The sequence below is a fragment of the Triticum dicoccoides genome, chromosome 6B, assembly GCF_002162155.2.
Source record: "Triticum dicoccoides isolate Atlit2015 ecotype Zavitan chromosome 6B, WEW_v2.0, whole genome shotgun sequence".
In the NCBI taxonomy this organism is placed as follows: Eukaryota; Viridiplantae; Streptophyta; class Magnoliopsida; order Poales; family Poaceae; genus Triticum; species Triticum dicoccoides.
Genome location: NC_041391.1, coordinates 110,584,526 through 110,591,073, shown reverse-complemented (window position 1 = coordinate 110,591,073; position 6,548 = coordinate 110,584,526).

Genomic DNA, 6,548 nt, shown 5'->3' with positions numbered 1-6,548 from the left:
TCCTTTCCCCTCCACTAGTTGAAGTTGTCTCCTCCCAAATTAGGTAGCTAGGTAGATGTAGGATTTAGTTAAGTGACCTATTTGCCCCTAACTAGATCTATCTTTGTCAAGAAGAGCTTTGTGCACTTTTGATCTCCCTAAAACATCATCTCCACCGTGTGCTCGATCTCGATCGAGATAGAGGTGATGAAAATTTCATGCTTTTGCAAAACGGAAATATGTTTATGTGTGTGTGATATGTTTGTGGAAATTGTGTGTGTGGCATGAGTTGACGCCAAATTGTGCTTTTGGGTTGCCTATGTTTTGCCGAAATGTCGATTTATTTCCATTTCGGCGAATTCCGGGCAAACTCTAGATCCATATATGTGTTGGGGAATGTTGCAGAAAATTAAAAAAATTCCTACGGTTTCACCAAGATCCATCTATGAGTTCATCTAAGCAATGAGTCATAGGAGAGATATTGCATCTACATACCACTTGTAGATCGCGTGCGGAAGCGTTCAAGGGAAGGGTGATGATGGAGTCGTACTCGCCGTGATTCAGACCACCGATGACCAAGTGCCGAACGGACTGCACCTCCGCGTTCAACACACGTACGGGACGGGAGACGTCTCCTCCTTCTTGATCCAGCAAGGGAGAAGGAGAGGTTGATGATGATCCAGCAGCACGACGGCGTGGTGGTGGATGCAGCAGAACTCCGGCAGGGCTTCGCCAAGCTGCTGCGGGAGGAGGACGAGGTGTAGCAGGGGAAGGGAGGCTCCAATCCACAGGGTGTGGCTGACCTCCCCTGACCTCCTTTATATAGGCCCCCAGGGGGGGGGGGCGCCGGCCCTGGGAGATCCAATCTCCCAAGGGGGGCGGCGACCAGGGGGGTGGAGTGCCCCCCAAGGCACCCACCCTAGGGTTTCAACCCTAGGCGCAGGGGGTGGGCCAAGGGGGCACACCAGCCCACTATGGGCTGGTTCCCCTCCCCACTTCAGCCCTTGGGGCCCTCCGGGATGGGTGGCCCCACCCGGTGGACCCCCGGGACCCTTCTGGTGGTCCCGGTACAATACCGGGTGACCCCAAAACTTTCCCGATGGCCGAAACAACACTTCCTATACATAATTCTTTACCTCCGGACCATTTCGGAACTCCTCATGACGTCCGGGATCTCATATGGGACTCCGAACAACATTCGGTATGCTGCATACTCAAATTCATACAACCCTAGCGTCACCGAACCTTAAGTGTCTAGACACTACGGGTTCGGGAGACACGTAGACATGACCGAGACGACTCTCGGGCAATAACCAACAGCGGGATCTGGATACCCATGTTGGCTCCCACATGCTCCTCGATGATCTCATCGGATGAACCACGATGTCGAGGATTAAACAACCCCGTATTCAATTCCCTTTGTCAATTGGTACGTTACTTGCCCGAGACTCGATCATCGGTATCCCAATACCTTGTTCAGTCTCGTTACTGGCAAGTCACTTTACTCGTACCATAATGCATGATCCCGTGACCAAACACTTGGTCACTTTGAGCTCATTATGATGATGCATTACCGAGTGGGCCCAGAGATACCTCTCCGTCATACGGAGTGACAAATTGTCACGCCCAAGATGCGACCCTATCCTAAAGGAACTCGAAGGTCCCACCAAGGATAGAAGCGCATCTTGAAGACGCTTTTGCAAGGTGGATATCATTACATCAACATTACATAATAGTGGGGGTACATACATAAGGCATACAGTGCCACATGAATACACAATACAACATACAAGAACAACATCCGACTACGGATGAATCATAAACAGAAACTCAAACAATATCCACCCTGCTAGCCCAGGCTGCCGACCTGGAACCTATCCCCTGATCGAAGAAGCAGAAGAAGAAACTCAACGCAAGCAAGCATCGCTCTCGCGTCATGACCATCGCATAACCTGTACCTGCAACTGTTGTTGTAGTAATCTGTGAGCCACGAGGACTCAGCAATCCCATTACCATGGGTATCAAGACTAGCAAATCTTAATGGGAAAGGAAGGGGTAAAGTGGTGAGGTTGCAGCAGCGGCTAAGCATGATATGGTGGCTAACATACGCAAATGAGAGCGAGAAGAGAAACAAAGGAACGGTCGTCAACTAGTAATGATCAAGAAGTGATCCTGAACTCCTACTTACATCAATCATAACACAGAAACCATGTTCACTTCCCGGACTCTGCCGAGAAGAGACCATCACGGCTACACACGCGGTTGATGTGTTTTAATTCGGATCTGGTGTCAAGTTATCTACAACCGGACATTAACAAATTCCCATCTGCCACATAACCGCGGGCACGACTCTCGAAAGTTTATACCCTGCAGGGGTGTCCCAACTTAGCCCATGACAAGCTCTCGCGATCAACAAAGGAATAGACCTTCTCCCAGGAAGACCCAATCAGTCTCGGAATCCCGGTTTACAAGACATTTCGACAATGGTAAAACAAGACCAGCAAAGCCTCCCGGCGTGCCGACATCCTGATAGTAGCCGCGCGTATCTCGTCTCAGGCCACGACCGGATGAGCACTACGTACAACTAGAACCAGACCTCAAGTTTCCCCAAGGTGGCGCTGCAAGTGGCTCTAGTTTGGACCAACACTTAGACAAGCATTGGCCCGGGGGGGCTAAAATAAAGATGACCCTTGGGTTAATTACTCCCAAGGGAAATATAGGTGGTGGTGAGGCAAATGGTAAAACCAATGTTGGGCCTTGCTGGAGGAGTTTTATTCAAAGCGAACTGTCAGGGGGGTCCCATAAATCACCCGACCGCGTTAGGAATGCAAAATCCGGGAACATAACACCGGTATGACGGAAACTAGGGCGGCAAGAGTGGAACAAAACACCAGGCATAGGGCCGAGCCTTCCACCCTTTACCAAGTATATAGATGCATTAATAATATAAGAGATATTGTGATATCCCAACCAAAATCCTGTCCACCATGGAGAAATCTTCAACTTCACCTGCAACTAGCAACGCTATAAGAGGGGCTGAGCAAAAAGCGGTAACGTAGCCAAACAACGGTTTGCATAGGAAAGGTGTCAAAGGTTAGGGGTTCATGGCAATATGGGATGGCTTGATAAACAGGTAATAGGTAGCGCAGCATAGCGATAGAACGAAGCAACTAGCATAGCAATGATAGTAGTGAGATCCAGGGTAGCGGTCATCTTGCCTGTAATCCCGCAAGGAAAAAGAACGAGTCCATGAAGAAGATGAAGCCACGAAGACGAACCACACGTAGACGAACGCATCCTCACGATCGCAATGAAACGGGAACTATCGAGAAGAAGCACACAACACGGTAAACACACCACACATGAACAAGGCATGATGCACAACAAGCATGATGCAAGACATGACTACATGAAGCTACTCATGGCAAGAGATGATGCAAGCAAGAACAACACATCAAGGAAAGTTTAAATGAGGCCGGAAACAACATATAACAATTCCGGTAAGTCCTCATATGCAAATTTCGAAATTCGTCCAGAACTGAATAAACCATATGTTCAAGTTGTTAAACAGCAAGTTAAGATGCACCAAGATGATCTACACAAAATTCTAGTCAAGTTACATATAAAGTTCATTAGATTCGGAGCTACGGCCTAGAAGATATGAGCAAAACAAGTTAAACATGACATTGATGCAAAATTCACCCAAACATCAAGCAAAGACCTCAAAACAAGGATGTAACATGATAATATGAAACAACATGCAAAATCAAGCAAGTTTCATATAGAGCACACTCAAAACGGAGCAACGGTTCAACACACACACTATACAAGATATGACAACAATCTGTCCATAACAGCAACTAGGCATCTTACAAGCATCAAAACAATATGCTACAGCATCCCAACATAATAACAAATGGCATGGGCATGAAGTACATGTAAAGCATAACAAAACATGAACACTGAGCTATCTCCACAAACAACTAGAACATGCTCAAAAAGACATGGGAAGATTGCAAATAATAACAGTTTCAGACTTTAGCAGAAATAACATCAGGTTGCAATGTTTAGAGCTGTCAAACAACATGTTACAGGAACATATCATGGCAAACAAAGGAATGGCATGAATCTACTAAAAGCATAGATCAAAAGTCCCTTACTGACCGTAAGCCAAAAAGGATCAGAAGAAATGATGGCATCCATGTAAACATGGCAAGTTATATTACAGATTCATACATGGCAGGAACAACAATAAGTAGGCATGTTCGTGAGCTTGAACCACTCACCACAGAGCAATCCATGGAATGGCAAGGCAACCAACAGTAAGAAGACATGTTTATGAAGCTAAGAATGGCAAGACCAAGTTCATAGGGTTCATGGATCACTAGGAAAACACATGGGAACAAGTGAACTTAATGTTAACAGGCTGACAGCAACATTTTCACGCAACTTTGGAGCAAGATAACATCATGTTCCAGCAGGCTATAATTGCAACTAAGGGCATGAATGGATAGAGCAAGACATGTAGATCAAAACATGTTTATAGAACATCTCCAGATTATGCATAGAATGATTAGTAGAAGCATGTTTACATAGTAACAAAATATAATAGAATCTGTCAGGAAAACAGCAACAGCAACTACCCTACTTAGCAAGCTTGAAACACTCAACACACAACTCACAAAAATACATGGTGGCACCCCTAGAAAGATGGCATGGCATAGATCAACATACATGTAGACATCAACCTCATAGGATGCACACATCAATCATGGCAAAACTGATAAATGAGCAAGTTATAACAGTTTCAGCAGATTAACATCAATATGCACTCTTCCAACAGCATTTTGGGCATCAATATGAGCTCAAATGAAAATGATGCAATGGAATGAAATTAAGTACTCGTCGAGGCGAACAATTTGACATATTATACGCACAAAACGGAGATACGGATGCAGAGATGTGATGGCATGAACATGGCATGATTATGTTAACATAACAGGGACTTAGCAATTTTTACCCTCCGGATCTGGTGTTGACTTTGGCACGGAAGTCGAGGCAGAGCCGGATCCCGTCGGAGAGCTCGCCGGAGAGAGGCTGCCGGGGTTGGATCCGGCCGGAGGAGGGGAGGGAGAGGCCGGGCGGCGCGGCGAGGCGGCGGCCGCCACTCGCGGGCGCGGCTCCGGCGGGCGCCGGGGCAGAGACGCGGGCGGCGGCGCTCGGCCAGGGGCTGAGCTGAGGTGGCGGCCTCCGATTCGCCGGAGTGAGGTGGAAGTCGGACGTGTCCGGCCGTAGTTGGACATGTCCGGCGCGCGAGGGGAGCGGGGCTAGGGTTGGACTGCGGGATTTCGGGGAGGAAGACATATTTATAGGTAGAGGGAGCTAGGAGAGTCCAAATGAGGTGCGGTTTTCGGCCACGCGATCGTGATCGAACGTCCGAGAGCATAGAGGTGAGTTTGCTGGGTTTTTGGGCCACTTTGAAAGGGGTGTTGGGCTGCAACAAAAGAGGCCTTTTGCGGTTACCCGGTTAACCGTTGGAGTACCAAACGACCTCCAAATGGCATGAAACTTGATAGGCGGTCTACCGGTGCTATACCAAGGCCGCTCGGCAAACCTCGGGCCATTCCGAGAAAGTTTGCAACCACTCACAATGAGAGACAAAAAGGGGACGCCGGAGGACATAGGAGCGCCGGATTGCAAAACGGACAACGGGGAAAATGCTCGGATGCATGAGACGAACACGAATGCGAAATGAGATGCACATGATGACAATGATATGAAATGCAGATGATGACATGGCAAAGTGCAACACGCAAGCAAATGACATGGCAACGAAGGCGAATAACTGACAGACACCTGGCGCATCGAATCCGGGGCGTTACACAAATCCCAGTCTCGATCCGTGTCAACCCTATAGATACTTTCGGAGATACCTGTAGTGCACCTTTATAGTCACCCAGTTACGTTGTGACGTTTGGTACACCCAAAGCACTCCTACGGCATCCGGGAGTTACACGATCTCATGGTCTAAGGAAAGGATACTTGACATTGGAAAAGCTCTAGCAAAACGAACTACACGATCTTGTGCTATGCTTAGGATTGGGTCTTGTCCATCACATCATTCTCCTAGTGATGTGATCCCGTTATCAACGACACCCAATGTCCATAGCCAGGAAACCATGGCTATCTTTTGATCAACGAGCTAGTCAACTAGAGGCTTACTAGGGACATATTATGGTCTATGTATTCACACGTGTATTACGATTTCCGGATAATACAGTTATAGCATGAATAAAGACTATTATCATGAACAAGGAAATATAATAATAATGCTTTTATTATTGCCTCTAGGGCATATTTCCAACAGTCTCCCACTTGCACTAGAGTCAATAATCTAGTTACATTGTGATGAATCGCACACCCATAGATTTCTGGTGTTGATCATGTTTTGCTGGCGAGAGAGGTTTAGTCAACGGATCTGCGACATTCAGATCCGTATGTACTTTGCAAATATCTATGTCTCCATCTTGAACATTTTCATGGATGGAGTTGAAACGACGCTTGATGTG